We start from the raw sequence: 13743 nt of genomic DNA, 5'->3' as shown, positions 1-13743 counted from the left end.
AGTAATCACTGCTATATTTTCCTCCATAACAACAGAAAATGATGGTGCATTCATGCAAACCCTTTTCATAGTCTCTTCACCTGGCCTTTGCACAACTTTAGATTCAGACCACAATTTAAATAAATAAGGCGAAGAGATCCAGGAATCCCATGACTGGATATGAATCCCAAATGCGTTGTTGTTTGGAGGAAAGTTAGCTTAAGGCTCTGGACCTCTCCTGCCTTTAAGCAAAATATATAAGGGTTGTAAGCATTTACTCCTCCTTTACCAAGTTGTTCTATTCCAATCCCATCAATGTGTAAATTTTCCTTAAATATTGCAGTACCAGTTGATTAATGTGAGCAAATTTCTTTTTATTAGTGTTCATTCAAGATTTCATTCTTTAATGCTCATTTTTCATTTATCCACTAAGCAGTTAATTCATACAACATAGGACAGAGCAGCTGACACGTGTTTCGCCTTGTTTGGCAAATGGAGCCAGGGCTTTCTCAAGGCTATTTTTTTTGTTTTTTTTCATTAGACAGCACAACATTGTGTTAAAGACAAAGTCACATGGTGTAGGATGAAACATCCGTAGTCCTATCAAAAGATTTCAGCACGTCGGTAAAAGGGTCCCCGGGTAAATTCGCTGTGATCACAATTTAGTCTGCATGGCAATGTAAAAGAACATTTCCAAATTAATGCACAACTCTTTTAAAATTTCAACAAATACATCAACTCGTGGGTACAACAGCATAAGTTTGACTCTCAATTGTGGGAATGTGTTCAGAATTGCTGCAAGTTCACTTTTATTCTGTGGCATATGAACATGCACCTCTCCCACCTTTTCTCTCAATGAGTAAGCAAAAGCTTCTCCCTCATTCTGCTTATTAATTTTCTCAACTCGATCTGGTGGCTTCTTTTCCTTATCCAGTTTCCTTGCTAGGTCTGGTGGTTTCTGTTTCTTCTCATGTTTTCTTGCCCATTTGTCTCATAATTTCTCGAGCCAATTGCATTTGAAAATATATTTTATTTCTGCAATGTGCAATTGCAGCATTCCTGAAGAACACATTTTCTCATTTACTTCATCATCCATGTATACCCTAAAACCTTTCTGAAATAGAAAACTTCCTGAAACATCAGTATCATATTTTTTAGCCAAATCGGTCAGTCCATTATGTGTCCATAATGCACATGCAGCTGTTTCCTTACTCAGGGAAATTAATTATTTTTCCTGACACTGGTTCAAATTTCAATGACAGCAGGGACTGTTAATTTCTTCATGTTCACATGTTGAATTTAAAACATTAAGCTGTTTTTCTTTTTCAGGGCCTGTGTTAATGTGTTCTCCCATGCTCTCTATCTTTTTAATCACTGCTGCTTCCTCAAAGCAGGTTTGAAAAATCCCATTTTCAAATACATTTATTTTATCCTGGGCTACAGATGTTCTAAATAAAAAATTTCCCTCACCTTTTAGTGCTTGGGGTAATTTCTGTTCAATAATCTGTGAATTCTGAGTTTCTGAAATAAACCCTGCCATAATCACTGCTTCTGCAGCTCTTTGAACCTTTTCAGTAGGGATCATATTAATTGGGACAGTCATAATTTTTCTAGGCATTATCTATGCATCTGCAGTTTGTAATTCTTAGACTGAATCAGGCACATTTAAAGCAGTAACACCTGGAGGTATTACTGTCAGTGCTGAATTAACAGGTAGTGGTTCAATCTGAAATGTCTACACAGTTCTCTCAATCTGTTTTTCTCTCTGTTCAACAGAAGAAGTAGCCACTGTAGTACTTACTGCTGCACTATTTTAAGTATTTTTCATGGGAACCACATAAAGTGGTGGACACTCAGTTAACAATTCACCCATTATTTCATCCCCTGAAACATTATTTACTTGAAGCTCTTTATCATCATGAATTCTCTTCACCTGCATTTGGTGATTTACCTTTTTATCCTCACTTGCTTTCTCTCTTGCTATCTTTTCCCACAGGCTTAAGGCCTCAAATTGTGCAGCTTTAGATAGTATCTTTATTTCACATAACACTTCTCTTAATTTGTCAATAATTTGCAATTCAAAAGTAACATTTTTGGGAAACCTCACAGCACCCTCTTTTTCATTAATCTTGCACCATTGGTGAACCCCCATACATGTATTTTGTCCCAAATTGGTAGACAAACTGCACAGGTGTTCCTTCAAGAGCATCACCAATAAAAAACACATTTTTCACTTTAACTCCTAACAGCTTCTTTAAATCTTCAAACATTTTCATTTTTGCAATAGTTCAATGCAATTTCTTTTCTCCAAAGCTGTCAGTCTCAATTTCAGTCAGTTTTACTCCTACCACTGACCCTCCTCAAAATCCGACTGCAATATTTTCTGAGTTTTCTTAATCACAATTCTGTTAATAACAAAATAAAAACATTTGCTACTCTGCCTGTTCCACTAAATAAAGGATAGATTTATTTTCACTGCGAGTAACACATTCCGCTTACTCTTCACAAAGTAAGAACTTCCGTTTACTCTTCAAACACTACAGGTAAATCCTTTCTGCTTACCTTTCACTCAAGGTCAGAAGAACCTGCTACTCTTTCAGTGTTACCCTTTCTAGGTTATGTAAGACCACAGTTTCACCAGCGAACTCTTTTGCTGTCAATCAAGCTCAGAAGAACCTGCTACTCCTTCACTGTGACCCTTTCTAGGTGATATCACACCAAAGTTTCAACAGTGAACTCTTTGCTATCAATCACTCACACTTTTACACAGAAAATAGTCCCTAATTTAACACTGCCAGCCCTACCTAGCTTTTCAGTGTTATTCAAACAGACGAGTAACCTCAGAGCAGTGTGGCTTCCATTTACCACCCGCTATTCCTTCTCTGGATTCCCACAGGTGGGCATACCTGCGTTTACAGACAACATAGAACAAGACACTAACTTATTTAACATGAAGAGTTAAAACATGAAATCAATAATCAAAAAAATTATGTCCTGTGAAATTACCAATATAATCAATAACACCATCCATTCAAATGAGCAAAATTTCCCCAACAGTAAAAAAAAACTTAATATTTTCAACACTTCAAAAATACATGCTAGCACATTAACAACATTTCACAACCCTATTGATACTCACACCACTCCAGCAATCACCTTCTTGCATCACCTTCCAGTAGTGCTTTGCCAGTCTTCAGGTTCTGAGCACTGGAATCAGGAATCAGGACTTGGACATTTATCTAACTTGGGCAATTATTTTACTTCCCTCCTAAGGTCAATTATCCATTAGTTGAGTAGTTGATGGTGAAATCAATAATCATTAATCACCAAACTAATCAATAATGACCATCCTCTGATTACCAAAAACTGATGCAGCAGTAATTTCTTCTGGTAATTTCTCAATGCAAAACCCTCATGCTACCTCGATTTACTGCTAAAAAGGTGTTGGGCCCTTGACACCATGATTTACCTTCAGGAGATTTAAATAAACTTGAACAGTAAAAAATTCCATTATTATTTGAGCCAATGAATAGAGTTGTTGAGTATTTTAAAGGGTTTTATTTTCTAATCAAAAGTTAATTTTTTCTCTGACCCTTTATTCATTAGTAAAATATCAATCAGGTTACAGAATTTGGAAAACAGGAAAAATAGCATTAATACAGACCATATTACAATCTGCATATAAGCATCACATGTAGAAAAGAAAATGTGGCGCAAAATATCAAGGTTCAAGGTTCCTAAAGAGTTTCTAAGAAAAATAGTCTTGCAAGGCTAATCAATAGTTTGGGGAAATCTCCCATTAATAGAAATAAATGCATAAGACAAATAAATCTTTTCAGACTAAATTAATTAGTCAAAGCATAAACTTAAAGTTTAGCATCTAAATCTAAAAAAGCCTTTCTATCTGTTGCTGCTCTCTGCATCTCTGCCACTCTGATCGGAGCTGCTCCTTGAAAGCACCCCCTCCTTCACCAGACCTTAAAGGAATGTGGCCTGCTGTGCCAAATATGACGTGCCAGGACTTTCTGAAAAAAACGTGAGCAAGGGAAACCCCTTCCCTCTCCTCTGAAGCAATCTCACCCAGGTTATCTCCCGCGACGTTTCTCGTACCTAACCCATATAAATGAAGCAGAGCCTCAGCCAAAGCCAAAATGAGCTAAAAGCCAACCACGCCTCCAAAGAGGTCATTATTTATACTCTAATTCTTGGCAGACTACACAAAAATGTTTCATCTTCACAAAAGCTTGTACTTGATTGGTCAGTCACGGTGGCATGATGTGTCCCCATCCTGATTTGTTCTCAAATCCTAACTATACCACTTTTAACAAAAGAAGTGCAATTGATTAATACATTCATATTGTTTTTGCAACATTTACTAGGAAAAATGTTTCTATCTTTTTCCCTTCTTTCCTGTCACAGCAGAGGCTTGATACTTTAACTAACTCTGGTACATTGGCACAATCACAAGAATGTACAGTTCACAGTGGCCTTGACTCCTTCATGGCTTGAAGAAAGCTGGCACAGTCTGCGCAAGCTCTCTTCTCTTTAATGCAAGTCACATCCTTGCTGGATTCACAGGCAACCATGTTTTCTTAGGCCCCAAAAATAAAACAAACACAAAAGAATATCAATTTCATGTAAATCAGCCATTATGTTTCCCTCCCTCATACTAATACCCCTTATAAATGTTTCCTAGCCAAGCTATTAGTTTAAAGCAGCTTTTATGATTGGTTATGTACAACATGCAAAAATGTGCAATGTATAATTTAGCATTATTATGTATTAGGGTAAATTTTAAAGGCGCACACAGTTAATACAGCGCACACAGTAAACACAGCTCACACAGCAACATGCTTCAATGTTTTAGATAGCTTTTCATACAAAAAAGCGTTTAGCCCCATGTGTAGTGTTTGGTGCATTTGTTAATTCACACACATTATAAAAATAAGGGTTTTAAACTAAACATGTTTATCAAAATATGCAATAAGTCAAAGTCTCTTAAGACAGAAATAGTGAATTTAGATTACAGGGGATTAGCTGGGAAGAGAGAAACACATTCTAATAATCTTCAAAGCTAAAAAGGCCACTTTTCTGTACACTGCAAAAACACATGTTAATTCAGCACAAGCATTTCAGACTGACTAGGCCTCAGTTTCATATTTTTCATGTGCCATGTTTTTAACTTGCACCAAAATGTGCGTGCCAATTTAAATGCAGTCTGTCTGAAGCACAAAATTAAACAATGCCTGGCTCCAGATGAAATCAGCTCCATCAAGCCCAGTCATGAGCTCCAGAAGCTCTGGTATGACCAGAAAGCTGCACTGGTGGAGTTCCAACCAGGGCAAAAGGTATGGGTTTTGAATCCTGGGCACCAAGGGCTCTCTAGAACAAATGGAGTGATCCTTACCCTATCCTAGAAAAGAAGAGAGAGGTCACCTACTTGGTAGACCTGGGCACTAGCAGGTCCCCCAAAAGTGTGATACATGTGAACTGCCTGAAACTCTTCTGTGGCAGGGCTGATGTGACCATGTTGATGGTTACTGATGAGAATCAGGAGACAGAGAGTGAATCTCTCCCTGACCTCTCTTGCAGCCCCCAAGATGAGTAAGTGAGAGGAGTTGTCTATTCAGACACCCTCTCAACTCAACAGCAAGCTATTGCAAGCAGGTCCAGCAACAGTATGCCCAGCAATTCTCCTTAACCCCTGGTCAGACACACAGGTGTACCCATAATGTGGACACTGAAGACATCTTGCCTGTCAAAACCAAAATCTATCGCCAGTCTGACCAAGTAAAGGAAAGCATCAAGGCTGAAGTCAGCAAGATGCTGAAGTTGAGGGTCATTGAGCCTTCTGAGAGTCCCTAGGCCAGCCAAGTGGTCTTAGTCCCCAAACCGCATCCCCTGGGTGGAAAGAGAGAAATTAGGTTTTGTGTGGACTACAGAGGCCTCAATGCTGTCAACAAGACAGATGCACACCCCATCCCCAGAGCTGATGAACTGATAGATATGTTAGGGGCTTCCAAATTTCTCTGTACCTATGACTTCCTTTGACTTGACTGCAGGGTACTGGCAGATTGGCATGGCCACTGGAGCAAAAGAAAAGACAGCATTCACCACACCTGGTGGACACTTCCAGTTTACTGTGATGCCCTTTGGTCTAAAGAATGTCCCTTCCAACTTCCAAAGGTTGGCAAATCAAGACCTTGCTGGTTTGGAAGTCTTTAGTGCAGCTTATCTTGATTGTATTGCTGTGTTTGGCTCTTCCTGGCAGGATCACCATGTCCACCTGGGGAAGGTTTTACAGGCCTTGCAAACTGCCCCCTTTTCTTTATTCTTCTTTCAGAACCTCTTCCGAGAGGCAATTGGCTCAGATACTATTTGTCTTGTCCTGAAGATGATCCCAGCATTACGGTAAAGGGATCAAAACATCGTTGACTTCTTGCACTCTGACATAACCTTGTACTTCTTATCAGTATGTGCTAGGGTGCTCCAATGTATTTTTGCTGGCCTAATTGTTGTATTTTGTCTGGCCACACATTTTGTAGTGCCTGAGCTCTTCTCGTTTTAGTGTTATATATGTTCCCACTTGTATCTTCCCTTTTACTCTTTGCATTAAATGACTATGCCCAGTTGGACACCCAAATATAGATATCATTGCATTTCTATATGTACAAATCTCCACAAATGTTTTTCTGTTATGGACCACTGTTCCTTAAAACCTTCTGTACCCAAGGTCCCTGACCACCATTTGGGTTCCCTTGTCTTTGTAAAACAGGCCTAACTATTAAGGCATCAAAATGCTGGGCAGGAAACTGTGGTATGCTTGGGCCACCTTGTAGGTGAAGGCGAATTTTAACCACTACAGCCCAAAATCCAGACAATTCTGGAATGGGAAACTACAATCACCCAGACCCAAGTCAGGGTATTCCGTGGCTTGACTGGGTATTATATGATGTTTGCTGAAGGGGTATGGAACCATTCTGACACCCCTCACAGAACTCACCTCTAACAGGATGCCCATGAAAGAGAACTAGACACCCTAAAAGAGAAAATGTGCTCAGGACCTATCCTCAAGGCTCCAAATTACTCCAAGCAGACTGATGCCTCTGAGCTAGGGATAGGAGCAGTCCTATTACAGACCAATGGTGAGGGACAAGACGAACCTGTTGTTTTCATAAGCAGAAGGCTACTCCTCAGGGAGCAGCATTGGAGTGCTACTGAGAGTGAGGCCTTTGCTGTGGTCTGGTCCCTGAAAAAACTGAGACCATACCTGTTTGGTACTCACTTCTTAGTTCAAACTGACCACAGACCTGTCAGAGTGCTAATGAAAATAAAAGGTGAAAACCTAAAACGTTTGTGGTGGTCCATCTCCCTACAGGGAATGGACTTTACAGTGGAACATAGACCTGGAACTGCCTATGCTAATGCCTTTCCAGATTTTTAGGTTATTCTCATCCTCTTTCATCTGGCGGGTGGGGGGCGGGTGGGGGGTTTGAAGGAAAGTGCCCCTTTTTGCATGGTTACCCGTCACTTCTTGCCTGACACTTGATGCAATTTGACAAGATGTGCCCTGGGTCCCTACCTATTAGGCTCCGAGGGCTGTGTTCTTTCCCAAAGCTATACCTGTATACCCATATTGGCACATCTTTGGCCACAGATAAGCCCCTTGTAAAAGGTACCAAGGGCACTGTGACCAGGGAGGCACCTATTGTGCTTCCTTTAGAGGCCCTGCACCTTAACACCCACACACTGCCATTGGAGGCTGCATGTTTTGGTGCAGAGAAAAGTGAAGAGTCGTCATGGCACATATCCCTGTGTGCCATGCCTGCAATCCACTGCCTATGGCCTAGGTAAGCCAACCCTCTAACGCAGTGCACTAGACCACAGGTAAGGGTACAGTTGCATGAGCACTGTACCCCCACAGTGTCTAAGTCCATTCTTAGACATTGTAAGTGCAGTAAATCCATTAAGAGTATATGGTCTGGGAGTTGCTCATTAGGAACTCCACAGCTTCTCAATGACTTTGCATAAACCCAAGGCATTTCACAGCAAACTTCTCACCACATTAAACCCACACTGATGCCAGTGTGGGATTTAATGTACAATGCAGTCAGAGGGCATCTTAGAGATGCTCCCTGAAAAATGACCAGCTCTGGTGTTGATCCTAAATAGCTGCCCACCATTTGCCACCACCAGAAAGGTTTCACAACTCCTGGGTAGAGAGCCTCCACTCTTTGGGTTCAGAAACAAAGCCCATCCAGGGCAGAGGTGTCATGCCTCCTCCCGAGGATGGACTGGGTCAAAGAAGGGGAAGCTTCAATGGCCTGCCACCTTTGTGAGCTGTTTCTGCCTTTTGCTGCCGCAGCAACCTTAGGAGGGAGAATCGGTAGGAAAAGCAAGTGAGAAAGAGAGGTGTGCCCACCTTTGCCATCCCCACCCCTCAGGTGGGGGAGGGGAGGTGAAGCACACATCTCAGTCCGTTTCATCTTCAAGATGATGGGACACAGCCAATTAGAGAGAGGCTCATGCCCCGTTCCCACTGGAGGGTGGCATTATAGGGGTGTTCTCACCCCTACGGAAGGGTCCTATTGGTCCTGACCTGCACACTCCTGTAACACCCCTAAATTTAGTATTTGGGGGCAGTTTAGAATTTACGGGCTACCCTGAACCTTGCCTCCTCAGATTCAAGGAAGAAACAAGAAGGACCTAAGAGCTGTGCTGAACCAGGAAGAAGAGAACCCCAACTTATTTGGCACAAGCCTTCCCGGCATTTTCTGACTCAGACGTGCTCACAGCAAAACACTGGCATGTCCAGCAGCCATCCATAACCTAGAGTACCTGCCTTCCACTCATCTGATAGACTCTGTTGAGCAAATCCAGGGCTCACAGGAGACAAAGACTCTAACACAGAACCTGGATCCAGGTGGCTCTGCGGTTCTGCACCACTCTGCACCCTGCGCCCACGGCCCGAGTTTGAGTGTCCCAACACCACAAGGAGGTCTCCCCAGCTCTCCTGACCTGGGATCTGGCTATCCCTGACCTACCTTGAGCTTCAGACAGACGCCTGCAGCCTCAACCTGAATGGTCCCCGTGACCGCGACTGGAGCTGGTAAGAAGACCCGACACATAAAGACTCCTTCTTCACCCGACACCCCACGGCCTTGAGTGGTCCAACCAACAGTGTCCAGGCATCCCCCGAAGAATCCAACTTACCTCTCCTGATGGTGGTCGCCTTCAGGAAACTTTCTTGCCCAAGCCTGCAGCCTTTTCTTCGAACCAGAGCGCTCCATTGCAAGCCACAGGGCTCCCGACGTCTCCTTGGCACTCTGCATCCGGCCACCTTCTTGCCGCTAGTGGTGCAGCTCCTGTGATGATTGTTGGCCCTGGCAGTGCTGATCCTAACCTCAGGAACTTTGCTCCCACACTTGAGTTGCCTGCTCGTAAGCAGCCCCTGACCGGAGGCCTCCCTTAACCCCATTGGCTAACATTGGGCCCCTGCACTCTGCACCCGGCCACCCTAGTGCTGCTGCTGGTGAAATGTGATACCCTAACTGAAACTTGGGGAATCTTGGTTCTAACCCTCTAAAGCTACTCTTGCAGGTTATTTACTTACCTGCAAACCAATAATCTTCGTTTCTCCCATAGGAACCAATGTTATGATTTTTGTTCCAAAAATGTTCTGCGTTGAACTGACTTTTTGTAGGAAAACTAAAGTAACTTTCTTTAAAGCAAAAAGTGTCTTACTTACCTTTGTATTGTAGAATCCACAATGTGATATCCAGGCATATCACCTCAAGTAGTTAATGTAATCCAAATGTAATGCAAAAGTAATCAAAAGTAGTTTCCATGTATTCTAAACAGTTAAAAAGAAAATACAAACCTGCAATGATTGCAATCCCATTCACAACTGAATTTCCTTGTAAAGTTTAGAATTTGAAAGTATATTCTACTTACATGTGCCAAGTTCTGCTTGGTTCTTGAAATAAAACATAAGTATACATTTTTTATACTTACCCAATTGGTCTGGATTCTGTCTCTGTGTATGTGCCTTCAGTCTTCATTGAGTGAATACAATAAATGCTTAACACACCCTCCTGATAAGCCTAACTGCTTGACCACACTACTACAAAGAGAACTGTTAGTGATTATCTAATTTAGCCTCTGATATACCTCTGGGGATCCCCTTGACTCTGTGCCCACTTCCTTACTTTGGTATAGAATATACATAGAGAGCTTCCTACACCCCCATCAATCTTTTCTGGCTCATTACTCCCCCCCTTTGCACCCCGGTGTTTGGAGCTCTACAGAGGTAATTAAGGTCAGGAAAACCAATTCCTACAGGAGTGTCACTCTGAGGATGCACTGGGCTATACTGATGTTCTAGGACTACCAATGCCGGCCTCATCATATCACTCTTTTACTGTTGCTTACAACATGAGATAACCGATTCCAAACAACCAAAGATTGCATTTGAATTAAAATGAAGGAGAGAGGTGCGATTTATGCAAATAGGGGAAGTCCGCGTAAGTGGAATAATATCTGGCCGGCGTGGAATAGCTATAGGGGGGACCTGTTGGACTTGTTGCCAGAAAATGACATAGATAGCTCAGATGGTGAAACGGATGAAGATTAATGATGTACTGCATATAAAGCTAATAATGTAATTGTACCTGCTACTCGGAACTGTTACTGCACTGCGGGGAGAAGGTTATCTACGGGGGTAAAGAGTCTGAAAAAGGGATATTGATGTCTACTTACTGTAATGTCTGTTGATGAGAAGCTTGTTTAATAAAAATATAATATAAAAAAAAATTAAGGAGAGAGAACTAGAAGAAGACACTGTGGAAACTGCCTCTACTGAAAACGGTGGACACTAATAGCCTGCTGTTGCAAATGAGGCCCAACTTGCAGCACATAGAGGGCAAATTGGATCACATATGGATGCATGACAGGAAAAGCAAGATAGCCTGCCATGTGAGAAGGTGCGCTTAAAATATCAAGGGTCCCACACAAAATTATCACTGATTTCACCATTATGGGCCAGAAGGCCCGGAGGGCTTATATTGATGTCAAGAAATTATTAGGTAGGCCCATGCAATCCCTTAGGCGATGCTCTACCTGGAGGAACTCCTCTGCCGCATGGACAATAAAATGCTGTTCTTCAGGATTCCAAAAGAAGTCACGACACAAATCAAATCATACCTAAAAAGCTAGGGGGAATGGCAAAGTAAGACTTCTCCCCATAGATCATCAGGGGACAATATGGCTGTTTCCGGAGATATATTTGAGGAATTGGGCTCTACTTAAGATGCTACCTGACTGATCCATTTGAAACACTGTCAGGTATTACTTACATAAATGTGTTAAGTTAGTAATGATCCTAATATATCAGGATGTGCAGATGCATATAGTTTCTAATTACAATGTCACAATGTATAACCTGCAAGGTTCGGGGGCTATCCCTACCCATAGATGCTAGTACTCTTTCAGATCAGGACAGTGCAGGCCCTTGGGGTACACCAATTGTGTGATACTGGCAAATTTGTTGCCGCTGGAACTCGTACCCTAGTGCTGAGCACAACTACCTTTTGGGTATTTGTTGCTGTTTGACATTAGTAAACAAGTTAAGCGTATAGGTCACTGACAGATTGGGCAGTCAGTGTGGGTAGGGGGTATTAACAAGTTCTTGATGTTGTTGTGGGTAACAAGACATACTTGAGAAAAACGCATTTTATTTATTTATTTTGAAAGTTTTATAGAGCGCGAACAAGATCCTTACGGATATCAGAGCGCTTTACAAACAGAGTGTGATAAACAGGCAAATGAATAATAATTAAACAAAAACATTTGAGAAAATAGGCATAAATGGTTACAAAATAAAGAAAAACAATGTAAGGTGGCAGCGGTGCATAGGAGGTCAGCATACATACATAATACAATATATATAGTCTCATGAGGAAGAGTACTGAGTTACCAGATTACAATAGTCAAGGTTCAGGTAAATTTGGCTAAGAGGAGAGCTTTTACTTCTTTTTTGAAGGATGCCGTGGATGAGATAAGTCTGGTTTCTGGATTGAGGGCATTCCATATCCTGGGCACCATTCCTGAGAAGGAACGTTTATAAGTTTTTTTCTTGTGGAATCTCCTAGGTTTCAAAAGAAGATTGTCTGCGCTTCTTGTCGCTCTTGAGCCACCAGAGATTGTCAGTTTCTGAGCGAGATAGCTGGGGGAATTGTGGTGTAAAGCTTTGTGGGTCATACATGCAATTTTCAGATGTATTCTGGCTTCGTAGGGCAGCCAGTTTAAAGCTTTTAAATCGGGAGTGATGTGTGACCTTTTTTCGAGCCTGTGATAAGTCTTGCTGCAGCATTAATAGAGGCTTTTAATGGTGCGATTGTTGAAAGGGGGAGACCACAGAGGGCAGCACTTCCATATTCCACTCGTGGGATGACTAAGGCTTGGACTGCAGTTTTGAAATCCTTGGGGGGAAGGAACGGTTTCAATTTACGCAATGTGTTGATATGGAAATTAACTCCCTTCGTTGCATTGCTGATGTGATGATGCATGTTGAGATTGCCGTTGAGGGTTATGCCTAAAGATTTCGCTGAGTCCACAATAGTAGGTTGAACGTTGAGAGCAGTGAGATGATTAAGCCATGCCTGAGTGATGGGGACTTTGGTGGGAGGTGCTATTAGGAGGAATTCTGTTTTTAGCGCGTTAAGTTTGAGGTGATTCTCTGCTAGCCAGGTCTGTGTGTTCCTAAGCGTTGTATTGAGTATTTTGATGTCATCGAGGGTGTGTATTTTGATGTAGAGCTGGGTGTCATCAGCGTACATGTGGAATTGAACATTAGATGCTTGGAGTAGTGCGGTAAGTGGTTCCATGACTAGATTAAACAGAGTAGGGGAGATGGAGGATCCTTGAGGGACACCGGGTGTTACAGGAACTGGAGTGGACATAGTATTATTGATCTTGAATTTTTGGGTCGGGTTGTGCAGAAAGGAGGTGAACCACTTGAGAACTGTCCCTGAGGTACCCATTCTGAGATTCAACAGATGAAGTAAATTCTCATGTTTGACCGTATCAAAGGCTGAAGAGAGATCGAGTAGTATGAGGAGGCAAGAACCATTCTGATCAAGTATTTGAAGTGCATCATCAATAATGTGGGTCATGGCTGATTCAGTACTGTGGCCTGCTCGTAAACCTGATTGATATGGGTTGAGGAGGTGAAAGTGCTCGATGTGTTTAGTCAGTTGAAGGTGTACGCATTTTTCCATTTAGTTGTTAAGTTCGGAGGGGTCCGCTGTGGGTTTCTTTAATATGGGCGAAACCTGTCCCACTTTGAGGGAATCTGGGATGCACCCTTGTTGAAGTGAGCTATTAATGATTTTGGTCATAGGGGGAGAAGTAATGGGATAAAGTCCTTTACGGCGTTTGCGGGTAGAGGGTCAGTGAGGTGATTGGAAGGCTTCAGTGTGCTAAGAATCTTGGCAATTTTTTCTTCCGAGTACATTTCACAGGATGACCATGAAGCATTGTTTTTTAACTCAATGGGCGTTTTACTGCGAGGGTTAGAGTAGAGACTTAGATCAGTGAGGAGATTCGATCCTATGGCACATAGACAGACCATTGGAGAATGTCACTCTTCTCAGCATTAGGGCACTGTGGTTCACTATACACCCAGACTCATACATGGGACAGACATGACCAAAAATCCAGGAACTAATGGTGTTATAGGACACAAAGTTAATTGGCCTCAATTCC

The sequence above is a fragment of the Lissotriton helveticus genome, chromosome 5_1, assembly GCF_964261635.1.
Source record: "Lissotriton helveticus chromosome 5_1, aLisHel1.1, whole genome shotgun sequence".
In the NCBI taxonomy this organism is placed as follows: Eukaryota; Metazoa; Chordata; class Amphibia; order Caudata; family Salamandridae; genus Lissotriton; species Lissotriton helveticus.
The sequence above is the reverse complement of the archived record's forward strand: the minus strand, read 5'-3'. Positions refer to the sequence as shown.